We start from the raw sequence: 19,152 nt of genomic DNA, 5'->3' as shown, positions 1-19,152 counted from the left end.
TATATCTTTTTGACTTGCCTTCATTGGATACTTATACCTAGTAGCTCACAAAAGCTTACTAAAAAAGTTAAGTTCAGCATCATACTCCACAACACAAAAATACCAACCCCGGGAATACTTACCATAAATAGTATTTCTTAAAATAAACACTGCACGACCACAGCACATAAAAAGGACTTGCAGCGACAAGAGGGCCTGGGGTGCGAATGGAACTCGAAAAAGTGGCAATGAACTTAAAATATGCCACACATCAGACTATCATTGCCAAAATGCACACCAGAACACCCTTAACATTGCAAGAATTAAGACATCAGACAACCAAGCCAAGATTTTGAAATCTGAAAACCAGCATACTTCCTTTTAAAACCCTTGAACATATTTTCTATAATGAACCGTGAATTAGGTACAAAAAGGTACAATAAACAAATTTCCTCAACAGACGGGTAACAGGCCTTCAATTGCCCTTCATGCATATGCTATTTAAAGGCAAAGGAACATTACAATAAAACAAAAATAATGGCTCCTGTGATGTTGGTTCCCATTATGTGTGTGTGTGTATATATACATATATATACGTATGTATATATATATATATATATATATATATATATAAAAGGAAGGTTTGTGAACCATCATGCTATATATATAAAAGGAAGGTTTGTTTTATTGTTCCCTAATTAATATATATATATATATATATATATATATATATATATCCAACAAACAACGTTGCCAAAATGCACACCATAGTGCCCTTAACATTGCAAGGATTAACACGTCAGACAACCAATCAAAGACTTTCAAATCTAAAATGCCAAAATACTTCGTTTTAGAACCCTTGAGCATATTTTCTATAAAGAACCGTGAATTAGGTACGAAAAAATACAATAAACAAATTTCCTCAACAAACAGGTAACAGGCCTTCAATTGCCCTTCATATGTATATGCTATTTAACGTCAAAGGAAGATTAAGAAGAAACAAAAACGATGGTTTTTGTAATGTTATATATATAAAAGGAAGGTCAAGATAAAACAAAAATGATGTTTCCCATAATGTGATATATATATATATATATATATATATATGGTTGGTTCCCCTAATGGTTCCCGTGTATATATTTAGAGAGAGAGGGATGGTGAAGATAAAACAAAAATGATGGTCCCGTAATGTTATATTTGTTTTATTCTAAACTTTCTTTTTTTTATATATAAGGAAGGTTAAGATAAAACAAAAATGATGGTTCCTATAATGTTGCATGTGTGTATCAAGTTGAATGTCAATCGGGTTTAACTTGGGTGGGTGGGAGAAATTATTGTTATCCTCCCTACCCAGGTTCAATTCCCCCAAGTGACATGTTGAGCTCATATAGAGTATATAGTTGTACTGACTTTGAGCCTTGTTGTTGAACAGCCTTAAGCCCTAAAGAATATCTTACACTTGCCTATGGGCTGGACGGTGGGATGATTGGTAACATGGAAACAATATCATTTTGCCACAAGCACAACTTTCAATATTACAAGTATTTTTATACATCGACAAGAAATTTTAATTAACATAATGCTTACCAACAGCTCCAGCAATGAAATGAGCCCAATGACCTTCAAGGCTAGGATTCTTCTCTAACCATTTCTTAGTAGACTCTATCACACCAAAGTAGGTTGCCCCAGTTGCCAGTGATCCAGTTATTCCAGGAGTAACTCCTCTATAAAACCCTGTGCAATTTGAAAGGAAGAATCAGTTAAGCAATATCTTTAAAATGTAGTAACCAATAAAAAAAGACATATAAGTCTACCAAAACTTGCCTAAAGGCTAACATCAAACTTAGCAAAGCTGTACGTTTAGACAGCAGGCATGCAGAGGGAGCTAGGTCCTTCTCTGCAGCACCATTACAGCTCAAAATTGAGCACTTGAACTGCTCAAAGAGTGCCTATTTCATATGTGGGCTGATATGCCATTAAAAAAACAGTCCAAATCTGGTCTACGAATGCTTTCTATCCAACTAGGAAGATGATCACTGCTTGCAGCCAAAGGTAATAGGGAAATGAAAATTTACAAAATAAGAAATTTAGAGGTTGAATGTAAACATGCAAGCGCATCCAAAAAGCTATCAACAGAACAAATCTTACAATGATGCAACCTGCCAAGTCAAAGGTAGCTGAGAGGAAAACAAAAATTACAAAAGAAAGAACCTGAAGGTTGATGCTTAGCATACAAGCTCATCTAAGAATCTAGTAAACAAAGAAACTTTGTGGTCTGGAAGAATTCTTATTGGATACAAGTATCATGCAACTTAAGAACACTGTCCACGAAGTTCCTTTGTATAGCTTTTTTTTTTAATATGGCTTGCCTCAACATGTGTGCCAAAGGGATGTGCTACCCTCAACTTGTGTACCACATGAATATGAGTTGCATTCCCTAATGCCTTTTATTTCTTTTTTGTTCTTCTTTTTTCCTGTTAGAACCCAATAATAAAAAGGCCAATGGTATAGCACTTCAACATTGTGGTTGGTTTTGACTAATACGATATCCCAAAGCACTTTTCCATGCTCACACATGGAAAGGGTTACCAAATGAAAGGTTAGTTTTGAAGGAAAAAATATATGAAAATGAATCACGCACCCTCTAGGAGTGGGTAAATAATGTAGGATGAATTTTGTTGAGGGAAAAATGAAAAGATGATAAAACAATGGATAGTAGTTGTTACCACAAAATCTAAGAAGCCTAGTGCAAAGCCTCATTAGGCAACCTAGGTCTTATGGCAACAAAGAGATCAACCACCATTGCCACCTTAGTCGCCCCTCTCCAGCTATTTAGTGGTGGATGTTATCCCCAAATGGGAGGCTTCTCTAAAGAAATCACCCAACGTGATCTTTAACAAACAAGGGCTCCAGAGTGATATAACGTCTAATGGTTATGGAAGAAGGTCTGTCATGGCCTTGATGGTCGTGATAAGAGATACACGCAATCAAGTACACTTTCCACCAACCCCAATAGACTAGAAGAGGGACACTATAAACTACGGTTTCTATGATATGCAAGTTTACGACATATAAAAGCATATAGTAGCAAAGAAATAGCCTCTAGCATATAGATTCAATAAAGTATCAAAGGCTATAGGAAAAGGAAACTTTTGGAGTTTTTACTGGTTTAACACGCATAGAACAGCAAAATAAGCCTAGAAGTCAATCCTAATTTTGGAATAAAGATGCAATAAATGCTAAATTTTTCCTTTTAAATTTATTAAATGCAATTATTATCCATAGATTAATGACATATAGATGCAAAGTTAGCATAACATGCAAATTAAAGTCAAACTCTAAACCTAGCTACCAAGAAATTAAGAAAGAAATAGAAATATAGGTTGATCACCACAACTAGAATATTGCCTTCTTTCAATTGGGCAATGGAGTCAATTAGGGAGAGGCCTAAGATAGAGGGACTCAAATGAAGAGGGTGGAAGACTTGCTTTCTTCTCTTAGAAACCCTAGTGACCTCTCTATATGAGACATTTATGGTCAAGGGATGCATTAACCAAATTCCCTTGATAGATTCTTGCAAAACAAGTTTCACATACCATAAAGAATCAAGGTTTCAAGAAAAATATTCCATTTTTTAATATCGCATAGAGAGAAACCCTAATTTCATAAATATAGCCTACAAAATGGACGATAATAGCAATAACCTTACACAATTTCCACAAGAATCACCTCCAATTCCAAACAAGTATCTCCATCCAAAAGCCTCCCTCCCAAGATAATTCACTCCATTAGATATCCATTGTGTCCAATAGAAAAGTACAAGAGAACTAGTGTGCAATGCGCACTTCTTAAGAGAGAGAGAAGTGTATGAATGTGTGATGATACAAAATAAAAGTGACTTCCCTTTGTTTGTATGAGGGAAACCAAGTCACTTTTCATACTTTTACAAAACAAAGCCCTAAAAGTTTGCTTGTGTGTTCAACTAGACCTAAAGGTCAAAAGCCAACCTTAACATAACTTTAAATTGGACATTCTCCATCAATCAAGTGATAAAATGGTCCATGAGTGCTCCTCACTCCAAGGTAATCATCAAAGTGCATGGGTGCATCTCCAAGTAACATCTTTTCAACCATGATTTCATCTCCAAGAAGGCTCACATCACCCTTCTAAGGCATGTAGAGATGGCATGGCAACCACTAGAGCAAGCATTGGCATCTAATCATGATCTACTAGCCCTCCCAAGTCATCTCAATGATCTCCATCATCATCTAGGCCCTAGAACAAGGCAACGTCCATCAAATAGGGTCAAGGCTAACATGATGGCAACCTGAGTCCATATGGGCATGTTACTACTCAAATGGTATATTGGAGATGGTGAAAGCAGTAACCCACTTCATACATCTAAGTGGAACCCTAGTAAGTCACCCACTATCACCTCAACAACTTACTTAGCCTCTTTCAGTCGGCATTTTTCTAGGTATGAGGGGGCCTTTCTTATTAGGATCACCAGGGCATAACCTAGAAGAGTACAAGGTGATGTCAAAAATAGCCTTAATGAAAGAGTGTTTGGATTTTTTATATAAATGAAGAAAAAACTAATGGAAGGACTTGAAGACTGCCTATATCCTTCAAGGACAAAGGAGTCAAGGTGAACCAAGTGGCAAAATGAGATCCTCCTAGGTCAATATCGTTGGCTAAATTCAAGGGAGTGGGTTTGGTCTAGGATAGAAATTGCCCCCATTGTTGCTTAACCTCCCTGATAACTTTTGGATCTGCTTAGAAGTAGCCTTTCTTCTAAGTGGCCTCGCCAGTATTCAATCTTTGTGTGTTCTGAATACAAGATCCTACACAATTCAAAGCTCCCCTCTAGAGACAGTCAAGTTGCCTAGATCGACCCACCTACAAACAAAGAAACTCAAGCGGAGTACTCCCCTGGTAGGCCCCTACCATGTAACATATCATCTCCTCAATGGCAGAAACTGTTAGCCATAGCATAATATTACTGATTACCGAGATTAGTTAAAAAAGTATACATCGAGGCATATATCAAGAAAAAGAAAAAACATTAAAACCACATTAGGAAAAACCCTTAACAGAATATACTCTTAAAAGTTGCCTTCATTAATCTTTAAAGAGAGAGAAATGCTCTCATGATCCAACCATGATTACAAAATGAGGAAAGTGCCTCTCTTTATAGGAGGAGACTTTAACTGCTTTATAATAAAATATTATTGTTTTTTATGGAGAACTTAGTCTAAAAAGACCAAGTCCTTTTCTAACTTAAAATAATAATAAAAAGAAGGAAAAGTGGACAAAGCCACATGCACAATGATACTTATATGAAGCCCCACAAACTTAAAAAATAATTCTTTAACATCCTAGCGCTCTTTGACAAAATCAACATCTTTTGCAACAACTAAAAAATAATCAAATGGCCCAAACCTCTAACAGCCAAACACAAATCGGACTCAGGTCCACCTTCATGCCCATACTTCGCTTTTGTAGCTCAATCCAATACTCGTGGAGCACTAACAAAATCTTGTTCTTTAACTTCAACAAGAAACTCTTGTTACCGTACTTGTCTATGCTTGACCTCAACGTTCGATGGGAGCATGTGTAGTGTGTGATCACAGACTTGAGTATCAACTAAACAGAAAACGAGGTGAGTGAGGGTTAATTCCTCTCAAGTTTCATTATGGCTCTGGTAATTTGCATAACTTGACCCTCACATTGCGGTCACGCAACATCCACAATGGTTTGTTTCTCCTTATTTGCTACAGATTTATTTGACCAACTACAGGCTCAAGATATTTACATAACTTCAAGTCCTTGATTTCAAAGATCGTCAATTATGTTTCTTGAATGGCAAGGAAACCACCCAAACATGATACTTGTTGTCGCTCAAATTGTACAGGTACTGCGACAATGACTCAGGTCGAGGGTTGTCATCCTAATTCTTGACCTCTCCATTTTAGTTGTCTTCCAAAAACAGGCTATGGGGGATAGTCCCTATGGAAGATAGAAAAGCAAGACTTATTGGCAACCAACAAGTCCGAGAGACAATTGAATGGTGTAGCCACTTGGTTGATTTTAGCAAGTTTTAAAGATTTGATTAGATTTATATGTGAGACCAATGCCTTGTGGAGTCAACTACTTGCTTTGAATCAATTAGAGACCAAGTAACCGAATGAACAACCATTCCTTAATGAATGACTCACTATCCTAGATGAAATGCAGATCCTATGACTTAGGTGAAATGCAAGAATCTTGATTGCTTTTAATTAGATGCCTATTCTAGGTGTATCCTTCCTCTTAACTATTTTGAAGCTAGTCTCTAGAGTAGGTTGTGAAAAAGAGGCCAAGGGGAAGCAAGCAGCGGCTTGATTAATGATGCCTCCCCTTAGGTACTAGTGACCGGGAGCCTCCGACTCTGCAGAGACTGTGGTTCTAACGACTGCAAGCTCACCGTGTTAACCACTAAAGAGGTGTTAGGCTCCTTAAGCTAGATGAGAAAGGTGGTCCTATTCTCTATCAACCAAGCTTATGCTTAGAGGCAAATTATTAATGCAAGACTAGTCTTAGGATGAGATGCAAGATGAACGAGTGTTTCTTGAGTTAAGATTGCTTAATGACCTTAAGTACTTAATTATGACTTAACAATAAATTAAAAAATAAACAATCTGAAGAGTGAGAGGAATCGTCCATTGAAACCCTAACAATGGGGGAAGGGCACAGTTGGTTATGGGATGGCGACATCTACCGCTGGGAGGTCTTATGCTCCGTAGATGATGACGCACGGAGCTAAGTGTCAGGGAAGGGAGGGCAGCTGGAGGGGAGTTGTCACGGGGACAAACTGCGTTGGGAATGGTGAGAAAAGAAAACAGGGTTACAGGGACTTGGGAGGATGGAGGCAGGGTTTTACCATTTTAGTTTTGTTAATCGATGTGCTGGCGACAGTAAGAGATTTCACACACTCGCAGAAGTTGAAACTGCATTCCAGGTCCTAGGGAGATTACAAACTGCTAACAATGGAAGGAACCATGGTCAAACAACGGGATACTATTGATCTAGATCCCGAACCTGAGGACATTCTATTAGTGTGGGGTTTGGAAGTCATGGACCAAAACATCGAGAAGTATATCGGCCCAGCTGGATTGCCAAGCGGGAAGAGGCATGGCTCGGGGGAGGGATGGAGACAAGGCAAAACATTAGGGCTACTAGAGGAAAGCCTAGTTTTGTCTAAATTGGAGAGCTAGGGCACTGAAACGGAGCCAGAAGAAAGGCAAGGCGATTTACTTCCAGTGACAGGTTGCTCAGTGGGAGAAGCGAGGGTTTTCCAAGTAAGTAACCAGTTCTCTAGTCCACTCAAATATTTTTACTCGGGAGGGTTAGAAGAAATTGTAATCAATTGTGGGTTTAAGGGGCAAGAAGGGTTGAAATCCTTTCTTGTGGAAGTTCTGGGACCGGCGGAAGCCGTAAGAGGGATTAGTTTGGATAGTACTGTTGCATGCAAAAGCCATATGCATTTGCGAAGAGGAGAAACTTTCAACCAAAATGGGAGTCCACACTTGGAGTTTCTAGGGTTAAATGGGCGGGAAGCGACTCTGAGTGGTTTTTGGAAGACCTCTGAGGCTGGGCAAGGGGGAATCTGTGACCAACAGGGGTTTTCTCTTGCTCCTCCCATATCAACAGACCGGGAAGGGTTTACTCGAGCAGAGGGTTTTTCAAAAGCAAGGGAGATACCACATCTGGTGGGAGAGGAAGGACAGGCAGGGGAAGGAGGTCTTAACAGTCTCAGGAACTTTTGGTCGGAGGGGCAGTCTAAGCCACTCCAGGCAGTAGCTATCAATGCGGAGGAGAACTCACCAGGTATTGGGGAAGGGGGGAGGCACAGAAAGACAGGGGAGAAGCAGAAGAAAAATAAGCTAATAAGGAAAAAAGAGATAACCCCAAATCTAGTACTAGGAGTTGATCTCTAGATCGACGAAGCTATGGAGGCAGCTGAGCTAACCTTGGTCGGGAGGGCAAAGGGGAAAAAGTATTCAACAAACTACATACAGGAATGGACTTTTAAATGTTGGCAGGAGGTGCCAGATAAATCCTATGAGGTATCAACCCTAGCTAGGGGTTGGTTCATGATCAAATTCTTTAAAAAGGAAGCACTGGAATGGGTACTGGAAAGAAATTGGAGTTTTGGGAAAAGCCCAATCCTATTTAAAAGGTGGAACCCATTATTTGATGCTCAAAGAGAGAAGGTGGATGAAATCCCAGTATGGGTAAGACTTCCAGGACTTCCACCACAATTCTGGGTGGAATCGGTGTTCAGGGCAATCAGGAATAACCTGGGACGTTTTTTGGAAGCTAACATGTCATTTGTGCACACTAGTGATAAGGGACTAGCCAGAATACTGGTAAGTCTAAACCCTAGGGAAGGGTTGGCAGAGGAAATCAACCTCAAGTACAAGGATTTCTCATATACCCAGATGATTGATTATGAACAGTTGCCATTCCGATGCCATCGGTGTCACAAATATGGACACCTTGCAAGAGAATGCCCCCTAGGCTTCAGAAGAAGAAGAAGGCAGAGAAAGGAGGGGGGAACAGCAAAACATCAAGTGGAGGAGGAACAGAGAAAGGGAAATCCTGAAGCAAAGGGGGAAAGGATGGAAGAGGACAAGATGCAGTTGGATGCAGATGAAACAGAGGATATGCAGATTGAGGAGAGGTCCGGCCGAGATCATGAGCTTCAAGGGGAGACAGTTCGGGCAGAGACAATGGAGGGAGAAGGATTGGGTTTTGCAAATCAGCCAGAGGGTACAGTTCTGCAACCTATCCCTTCATTTAATACATCCTTGTTGTCTTTTCTCAATTCTATTTCAAAGCCTGGTCCTTCCAGGTTGATGAACTCTGAAAATCTCCATGTTAAAAATGTAAATGAAACATTGGATAGCATCATTACTTCTATCCCTGAGATTCTTCTGAACCGTAATCCTTGGTCAAGTATTGAGACTACTAGTATGCCCTATGCCCTTTCGGAGAAGTCCCAATCCCGAGATAAAAAAATTATCCCTTGGGAAGCAGTGGGGAGTCTGGCAATTCAACCAATTTGATTGGTCCTCGAAAATCCAGAGGAAGGAAGACAAACATTTCAAAGGCTCAGCTAAGAGCAAAGATTGACATAGTCGATGGGAAACAACTATCCATTTCAGGGGTGCTTAGAGCAGCGCAGAACCCCTCCCTCAGTTCCAAATGATCATTATGTCCTTTAACTGTAGAGGGTTTGCTAGTACGCCAAAGAAACTAGCCTTGAAGGCACTTATAATTGCCTATAACCGGGATGTGCTTTTGTTGCAAGAAACCCTAGGATTGGGTGAGGATATTAATAGAGCTTTGCACAAAATGTTGCCTAGGTGGGCCTTTCAGACTCTGGATGCTAAGGGCAGATCAGGGGGATTGGCTACAGGAGTGAAAGAAGGAAGGCTAAAGGTCCTTACCACCTGGGGCGTAGAACAGGCTTTGGGTGTAGAGGTATACTCATTGGAGCTCTGCACCAATCTCTTAATCTATATATGGGCCTTGTCAAGACAGGGCGATTTACTGGAACAATTTGTTCTCAAAATCATTCATGGAGAATCCAAATTTGGTTATAGGGGGGATTTGAATTTCTCGCTGGGTCTATCAAAAACCTGGGGACCATCAGCACATGTCGACCCTCTGACTGATTTCTTCATGAACAAGATCAGTTCCAGGAAACTGATGGACATCAACCTGATCAAGCCCAGGCCAACATGGAGGAATAGGAGAACTAGGGAAGCAAGGGTGGCAAAGAGGCTGGACCATTTCCTCCTTAGAGAAGAAGTGGTGGCTAAGATTCTGGTCTTTAGACATTGGGTGGGGGAAGGAGGAGACTCTGATCATCTACCCATCCTGCTAGAAATGAAAGGCCCTAACAAAAACTATGGTTCCCCGTTTAAATTCAATCCGTCTTGGCTTAAAGATGAATCTTACAACAATATGTTCAAATCTACTTGGAGGTCAGGAGCTGATGATCAGGGAGAACCTAAAACAAATGAAAAAGGGAACTATTGAATGGGCCAAAATTTAGAAAGACAAAGAAGAAGTAGAATTAAAGCAGATAGGAGAGGAATTAGACTTATTGGACCTCCTTTTTACACTAATATATATCGGGTATATCAGCTATAGATGTAATTATTCCATTCCGGAAGAGGATGGATATGAGACAAAAGTGAAGAGGGACAGGATAAAGCAGCTAGAATCCAATCGAAGAAATATTCTTACAATCAGGGAAGAGTAGTGGAGACTAAAAAGCAAAGCAATTTGGTTGATAGCCAGGGATGAAAATTCAAAATTCTTCCAGAATTATGCAAAAGGCCGGGAAAATATAAACACAATCTGGAGTTTAAAATCGGAGGAAGGAACCTAGGCCAAGTCTTTTGAGGAATTGTCCTGCCTTGGAAGGGACCATTTTAAAAAACTATTCAAAGCCCCTGCTGAATGGAGGAAGTGACAAAAGGGGAAGTCGAAGGAATATTAAAGTTGATGCAGAAGGATAAGAGCCCAGGTCCGGACGGATGGACAATGGAGTTTTTTCGACATTTTTTTGAGTCTATTGGAAACAAACTTACAGGGGTTGTCGAAGAATCCCGGGTGAAAGGGTCGATTTTTGAACCTTTCAATGCCACCTTTATAGCCCTAATCCCAAAGAAGGAGGACCTGTCGTCTTTTGAAGACTTCAGACCGATATCTCTGTGTAATTGCATTTACAAAATTATTGCAAAAGTAATCGCAATTAGATTGAAACTGATTCTCTCAAGAAACATATGAAAAGAGAAATTCGGTTTCCTGGATGGAAGGTAAATCCATGAAGCAGTGGGCGTGGCACAGGACTTTACATAGCATAAAAAAGAGCCGAAGGAAAGGCGCTATTGTCAAAATAAATCTATCCAAAGCATATGACCGAATCAACTGGCTGTATATTCAAATGCTATTGACTCACTTGGGGTTCAACAATAGGTTCAAAAACTGGGTTATGGGATGTATGACAAATATTAGCTTTGTTGTTCTGATCAATGGGGTGGCCACATCTTTCTTTCAGAGCCAGAGGGGCCTTCGGTAAGGATGCCCTCTCTCCCCATTACTCTTTCTCCTAGCACCAGAGGGACTCAATCAAATGATCCTTGAAGCAAGGAGAAGAGGCAACATAAAGGGCATAGAAGTGGTTGTCAACCTTCATATATCCCACTTATTGTTTGTCAATGACATTCTCCTCTTCAGTAATGGTAGCAGGAGTGAAACTCGGCAGTTAAAATATGTCCTAGATCTATTCCTAAAAGCTACTTGTATGTGCATCAATACACAAAAATCCTCATTGATACTGGAAGACTTCATAAGGGCCGAGACTCGAAGGATAGCAGAGGACCTCCCTTTTGAGGAAAAGAGAATGTCAGATAGTTTCAAATATCTGGGGTTCCACTTAAAACCTGACTCATACAAAAACTAGGACTGGTTCTGGTTGGTGGCGAAAATCGAGAACAGGATAAAGCACTAGAGTTACAAATGGTTATCGAGAGCGGGAAGGCTAGTTTTGATTAAATATGTCATCATGGCAATCCCTGTCTACTGGTTGGCACTGACATGGGTGCCCAAAGGAATCCTTGCAAGAGTAAGAAAACTCTGCAACAAATTCTTGTGGGCTGGCTCAAAAGAGCATTTTGTCCTCCCACGGGTGGCATGGGAGAAAGTGGCAAGATCGAAGGAATGGAGGGGTAGGTATAAAAGACCTCACAGCTTTTGCCCCATCTCTAGCAGCAAAATTGGGATGGCGGCTGTTATCAATGGAAAATTTATGGACGACCGTGGTATAAAGAAGATACATTGATCCAATCCCAATTGATGAGCGGATCAAAAAGCCTGACAAGAGAAACCCTCAAGCATCTGTGGTGTGGAAAGAAACTCCGGACACCATCAAGATAGTTGAACAAGGCCTCTCTTAGCAGGTGGGAAACGGAGAGAAAGTTAGGGTGGGGCAGGACCCATGGGTGGGTTGCAACGAAGGATTTTCCCTCTCCCCGGGAATCATCGACCACTTGAAAGCAAGAGGGGTATATAATTTGAGTTAGATAGAGAAGGCTGGACACTCAACAATCTGGCACCAAGCCTGGTTATCCGAGGGGGATTTAAACCTTGAACCCCAATGGGAGGAGGAATGGCAGCATTTTACTAAGGAACTTCAGAGGTCAAATGTACGCCTCAGGAACAAGCCAGACACCCTGAGATGGGTTCATGCTCCCACAGGCAGATACTCCCCAAAGTACGGTTATAACTATCTCATGTCCAAGAAGGGATGGGAAAACCCGGAATGGTGGGAAAAACCTATCTGGAAACTGAAATGTCCAGCCAAAGCAAGAATGTTTTTCTGGTGTATACTAAGGAACAAGGTTCCAACATGGGACAATCTCCAGAAGAGAAATAAGATGGGACCAGGCTGGTGCTCTTTGTGCAAAAAAGAAGAGGAATCAATACAACACTTATTCCTAAAGTGTCCTTTCAACAGAGGAGCATGGCTCAAGACTTTGAGATTGACAAAGAAAACTCAGAGATGGGATGGAGAATTAATCAAAGAAGTGCGACACAATTGGTGGAATGACACCTCCAAGGAAAACCTGCGAAATTTACCTCTAGTAATAGCATGGGGCACTTGGCTGGCCCGGAACAGAAAAATTTTCAAGGTTCAGGATCCTTCCTATGAACACATTGCGATTGAATGTGCATCTATCTATGAAAGCATACCAGTACCCAATGTTGCAGGAAGCATCCCCCCCCCCGGTTCTAAGGCCCAAAGCGCGTCCCGTACGGATTCGTACAGGAAGCGTCCACGGAAGCGCGACCCCAAAATTCGGAAGCACAGTTCCACCTGTTTTGGACGCTTCCTGGAAATTTCCGAAGCTTTCCTCCAAAGCACACTTCATATGGCGCTTCAGAGGGCGAAGCATATGCTTCCCGTACGATTCCGAAAAAGCGCTGCGCGAAGAGAAGAAATACGATTTTTTTTATATTTTTTTTATTTTCGCTGACTTGGAAAAAAGGGGGTGGGTCCACCTTGGGTTAGGGTGAAGTTAGGGTGAGGAATGAAGGGAATAAAGCCCCCATTCATTCCTATTTTGCTCACTTTGAGTTTATGAGAGTTGGAGAAGAGAAGAGAGGAGAGGAGAAGAGAAGAGAGGAAAGGAGAGGAGAAGAGAGGAGAGCTTGGAGGAGTGAAGGAGGAGGAGCTTGGAGCAAGAGCTTGGAGGACTTCATCTACAAGAGCTAAAGAGGTAAGTTAAAACCCCAAACTCCCTTATTTTTTTGACATTTTTTTTGTATTTTTCTCCTCCCTCTCCTACTCTTTCCCATTGTTTCTACTTGCTCCTTTACTTGCAAGTTGTCCACCACCTATACCCATATTCCAAAATGGTGTTCTTTTGGCTTCTATGTATCATTCCACTCTTGGTTTTAATGATGGCAAGGGGGAGTAGGAATAGAAGGGAAAAAGCACAAGAGGACGGTGGTCCCAATATGAGTGACCCAATGTATGATGAGGAGGAAGGGGATGAACCTGAAGGGGAAACTGAAACACTAGAGGGGAAAGCTGCATTAACACCCTTGTGGAACTATGTCATCAAACTTGATGCGGGAAAGGGTGGTGGAACTTACAAATTTGTGTGCCCTCATGGTTGTCATGGAGGAAAACCATATTGTGGTTCATATACCCGTGTGAGGAGGCATCTTTGTGGGGTGTTGGACAGTGATGATAAAAAGGGTCCTGTGGGGATACAAATTTGCCCAAACATTTCATCCGAACAAAGAAGAAAATACATACAAATAGAGGAGGTTGCACAACAAACAAACAAGAAACAAAAAACTCATTCTGAATCAAGTGCAACCTCTAAATCTGGTAGCTCATCTCCTCATGGTACTTCTGCAAGCTCTGGAGGTAGAAGAACAATAGGGGATTTCCTTAATGTTACTGGGAGGGATGATGTGGATGGAAAGATAGTTCGTTTTCTTTGTGCTTGCGGTGTACCATTCAATGTGCTTCGCTCTCCCTATTGGCATGAAATGGTAAAGGCCATCAATGAAGCCCCAAAAGGATACAAGGTCCCCAACTATGAGAAAGCTAGAAAAATGTTATTAGAAAAAGAAAAAGTTAAGGTTCAAAGAGCTTTGACACGTTTTACAAATGAGTGGGTAGATTCTGGGGTATCCATTGTATCAGATGGGTGGGAAAATATTAGAAACCAGCATTTGATAAATGTTCTTGGTGTTTCTTCCAGTGGCGCAATATTTATTACATGTCATGACTCCTCCTCCATCAGTGCATCTGCACAAAACATTGCAGATCTCCTATTGCAATCAATCAAAGATGTTGGTCCGAATAATGTGGTTCAAGTGATCACAGATAATGCAGCAAATTGTAAAAAAGCAGGAAAAAATATTGAGTGTACTCATCCACACATCTTTTGGTCTGGGTGCCTGGTTCACACATTGAACCTTTTGATGCATGATAAGCACAAAGAATGTGGGTGGATTACTGAGCTTTACAGGAGAGGGAAGCAACTCATTAAATTCATCACAGGGCATACAAGGGTAAACTACTTCTATGGCACTTACTCCAAGTTGCAGTTGCTTACACTTGCAAACACAAGATTTGTCAGTTATTACCTCACCTTTAGGCGGCTAGTGAAGGTGAGACAAGCTTTAACAAATCTGGTGTGTGCTGAATCATGGGATGAAATTAACACTGACAGAGATGGTGCTAATGCAGTCCAGGACACTGTTCTTGACATTTAATTTTGGTCACAGGTTAAATATGTTTTGCAATTCACCAAACCAATTTATTACATGATCAAGTTTGGAGATTCAAATTGACCAGAAATTGGGGAGGTGTATGAGCAAATGGATAGCATGTTGGGGCAGATTAAAGACATTGTTGAGCCTAGAGATATCAACTTGTACAATTATATTCGTGCAGAGGTGGAAAACCGATGGGAAATGCTAAATGTTCCATTGCACGCATTAGCATATGTTTTGACACCTAAATACTATCATCCATCATGGCTTTCAACACCAGCGCCTGGGGGGAAGCAGGAGAAAACCACACCAAGATCAAGACGTTCACAAAAAATATATGGCTGCAGTGAGTAAACTAATCCCTAATGAGGAGGAGGCTGCATTGGTACAGAGACAGTTGAGCAACTATACGCTTAACACTGGTCCATTTAGGAGCATGCATGCAATTAGAGATCGAGAGACTTTTTCTTCTCTTGAGTGGTGGAACATGCATGGAGGGGCTACTCCACTTCTACAGACTTTGGCATTGCGGGTGCTATCACAAGTGGTAAACACTTCTTCTGCAGAGAGGTGTTGGAGCTCTTATTCTTTCATCCACAGGGTTAAAAGGAACATGTTGAGTTTAGACCGGGCAGAGAGCTTGGTTTATGTTCATTACAACTTGCGATTGTTGTCCCATTATTGTGAAGATGCAAAGTCTAATAAATACCTGCTGATTTGGGACAAGAATCCAGAGGAGCCCAATTTGGATGATGGAGTGTTGCGATTAGAGCAATTAGAGGATGCTCTTATCCATTGTGGTATGAATTTTCCTTATAAAGCATTTCTCTAATTCATGTTTTTAATTTTTTTGTTAACTAGTGTTTTTTCTTTTTGCATGAATTTTTTGAGTGATTCCAGGATGATGATGATCGTGTTGATATGCCACCCCACCCTCATCTGGTCCCTTGGTTCCTAGGTTCCATGGTTCAACACCAACAGCAAGGCGTTCTTCTTCATCAGTTACAGTGCCACTGCCACAACTTCCACAAGCACCATCTTCTTCATTGCCAGCACGTGGAGTCCCGCCACCATGTGGAGGCCCGCAGCCACGTTCTCTTCGTGGTGGAAGGAGGAGAGATTAGTAGATATATTCACAATTTACTACTTTTGTCATAGATTACTCATTAGACTTGTAGGCTTGTGAATTTGAATTTTGAACCTTTTTTGTCTTGGCGGTGACCAAGTGACATATTTTGTAAACATTATTATTTGAATCTTGGACATGACAAATGTTGACAGTTGCTCACTTGCTAGATAAATCATAATATGCTCTATGTTTTATGTTTTATAATACGCTTAAATGTTTTATGTTTTATAATATGCTTAAAAATTTGATGTATGTTTGTAATTGCTAGAATATAGATGGTTGATGTACATACTAGTAACTACAATGGAATCATGGATGCCATATCTATCTTGATTTGTGCAAAAATATGCATGTTTTCATGTCTTCTACAACTAATTTGGTATTTGGGATGTTTCTTTTGAGTGTAAATGCAAAAAATATAAATATATATATATATAACAGACGCTTCGCTTCCTAGATTTTTGGAAAATGACGCTTCCGTGTCCCCGCTTCATGCAACATTGCCCAAGCTATTTCAAGAAGATTTGCTAGGGTTTGAGTTAGATCTAGGCCCTTGAGAGTAAGATCTAGTCTCCAAAATTTTTTTAGAGTCAACATCAAAGAATTTTGTAGTTATTTGGGTGATTATTGAAGATCTGAAACAAATAATAAATTTTATGAGGGTTTCAAATTTTTTAGGGCCTCCAAGCCCAACGTCTTCCTCTCTTGCCTAGCCGCTGGCCATTTTTGGTCGGGCCCAGTCGTTAAGCCCTAGGGGCTCCTTGCCCTTGGCCATAGGCCTAATTTGCCTTCCTAGGGTTGGTTGTGCCCTTTTTTGCCTCACCGCAGCCTTTTTCATGTTGAGAAATCTAGGGCAGCTAGATTAGGTGATTTCTCTTACTTTGATAACTACTTGTGATGTATTTTTACTTGACTAGCTTCTTCTTTCACTTGATTATTATTAATGTTCTTTATCATCAAACAACTACCAAACAATAAAATCAAAGAGATAATAGGGCACAAGATGTAGGCGGTCAACCAGGGCCAAAACCACTCCAACTGAGAGGAAAACCCACAAGAATTCTTCTCTTCTTATAGAACTTCAATTGACGAATTACAAGGCCTATGACCCTTGACGAAGACCCTCCAAGACCAACTCAAACCTTGATTCCAACGACTTCTGCAAATTTGACTTGCCCAACAGATTCTTCTGGAACTTCGACCTGCCTAACACATTCTTCTGCAACTTCGATATGCCCAGCAAACTCTTCTGCAACTTTGACCTACCCAACAAATTCTTCTGCAACTTCGACTTTCCCAGCAAATTCTTCGGCCCATCAAATGTAGAAACCCTAACAAGAGAGAGAGAGACAGAGACAGAGACAGAGAGAGAGAGGCCCAAAGACTTCGATCTAGTTCTTCTCCTTCCGTTTCGTCCTTTTGCCAGCTTCTATCTTCAGAAGATCGAACTTGATTGAGTGAGTCACAATGAGGTTGAGTTCATTCTTATTTATAGGCATGTGAGTGGTATGAATTGCTCTCTTAAGGCCGATTTGATCTTTGTGCCATGAACGAGGTCTTGGAGGGTCTTTTGATTCTATTTTGACTCAAATAAATTTTCTTTCCAATATGTAACATGCCCAAATGCTTCAATACATGACAATGACTCAATTGACTTTATGACAAACCTAAAAGCACTCAATGGGTGCTTGACCTAAAAATAAATTTTCCTTGAGCATGAAACCCATGCCTCAAGAATAATAATAAATTTATTTTTCTCATTTCATTAAATACATAAAATCACGATTACATATGCCATTATGAAGACCAATCCTATTTACATATTTCAGCATTTCAAGCCTTATAGGCCTAGCCGCAGGCCTTACGACCTTCCTTCCCTCATCCTATCCCTTCTTCCCCTCTGCTCAGCCTCCTTATCCCTCTGCTTCCCTCTTTTCTCCTTGTTGCAGGCTCGTTGTGGCCTCGTTCCTCGGTCCACTCATTTCTCCTCCTTACCCCTCGACAACCTCCATCTCTTCTAGCTGCAACCCCTTTAGGGCTTGCAGCAGACCTTTAAGGCCTTAGAAGCCTAGGCCACAGGCCTTAGGGCTTCTTCCAGCGCCTTCTCTGTGAAAATTTTGTTACTGCAACAACTAATTTATTTTACCTACTTATTTTCCAATAAATTATTTACGAAATCCCTTAAATAAATATTAAAATAAATTCAATTGCAGATATCACACCATTATACAGAAACAAATACATGCACAAGAATCAAACACATCAACACAGTTATTTTTGGACAATTGTCCCCGGAAAAACCCAATGTGGGAAAATCGGTGTAGTAGAGGAGGATTTTATTAATCAGTGTTTCTTGAGTACAACTAGGGTGCCAGATTGTCTCACCTAACAAAGATAACCACACGACAATAATACCATAAATCCTACAACACTTCCCCAAAGCTCAGCGTCAGTCCACCTGACCTCGGCGCAGCTCCCAAACCCTCTGCGTCAGCTTTCTGCTTCACTGCGTCAGCACTTGGCCTCTTTGCGTCACCCACACAGGCCCTCCAGTCACCGCGCAATCCAACTGCCTCTACGTCTTCCTGATCTGCTCTGCGTCTACCTCTTTGATCTCAGCACGAAGTTGTGCTAGCCGCCATATATTCTGCTTCAGCTGAGCTCAAAGCTACGGATTTCTGTTTCGTACTGCACCAGGAGGTCATTCCCGATCCAATGTGGAAACAATACCCAGAGGTACTTTTCCGATCCATTGAACTTCCAACCCAATCTGCATCAGTAAACCCACTCAATCTGGTATCATTATTTCTGGTGTACAAGAGTCCATAATCGAATGTTCCCTGTATATATCTGAGAACATGTTTGGTTGTTGCCCAATGAGCCCTCTTTGGTTCTACCATGAACTGACTGAGGGTGTTGACAACGTAACAAATGTCTGGTCTGGTATTGACCAGATACATCAGGGACCCTATGAGCTGCCTGTATATTGGTGATCTACATTTTAAACACTTGAGCAATTGTATCATGGACATCTCTCATATCTTGTTGGCACTTGTTAAATTGACACATTATCTTGCATATAAGATTGTCTCTTAATTTATTGTTAAGTAATCTTGTCATAAGGCTACTCATAATTAAGTACTTCAAGTCATTAAGCAATCTTAGCTTAAGAAACACTTGTTCATCTTGCA

The 19,152-nt window shown here is 40.8% G+C and overlaps 1 pseudogene across 1 annotated transcript in view; it reads right to left on the bottom strand.

Annotated features, from left to right (window-relative positions):
• The window catches only part of LOC149140723 (uncharacterized), a 193,936-nt pseudogene that overhangs the window by 32,850 nt on the left and 141,934 nt on the right, over positions 1 to 19,152 (bottom strand). Inside the window, exon 4 of the transcript XR_016264639.1 lies at positions 1,567 to 1,713. The product of XR_016264639.1 is annotated as an uncharacterized LOC149140723 (transcript). The remainder of the gene's footprint in view (positions 1 to 1,566; positions 1,714 to 19,152) is intronic.

The sequence above is a fragment of the Pinus tabuliformis genome, chromosome X (genome assembly GCF_031772625.1).
Source record: "Pinus tabuliformis cultivar Carrire ecotype Pingquan chromosome X, CPIR1, whole genome shotgun sequence".
NCBI classification, from domain to species: domain Eukaryota; kingdom Viridiplantae; phylum Streptophyta; class Pinopsida; order Pinales; family Pinaceae; genus Pinus; species Pinus tabuliformis.
This window is presented reverse-complemented; position numbering and strand designations above follow the sequence as displayed.